The following is a 213-nucleotide window of genomic DNA, read 5'->3' on the forward strand; positions in this document are numbered from 1 at the left end:
CTTGTAAATTATGTGGAATTTTCTCTGATTTCAGGTGGCAAACAGATTTTGAGTGGTATGAGTGCACAATAGCAGAATGTAGTAGTTCAGACAGCCACATTCACTTGCTCTTTGTTTGACAAGGACTTTGACATTTGCTCTTACTGTTTTCTCTAGTTTGGGTAGGGCAGATCCTTGTATCGCTGACAGAAGAGGGAACCTGCAAAGCAAGTA

Source organism: Nothoprocta perdicaria, unplaced genomic scaffold (assembly GCF_003342845.1).
Source record: "Nothoprocta perdicaria isolate Ctin4 unplaced genomic scaffold, notPer1 scaffold_206, whole genome shotgun sequence".
Lineage (NCBI taxonomy): Eukaryota > Metazoa > Chordata > Aves > Tinamiformes > Tinamidae > Nothoprocta > Nothoprocta perdicaria.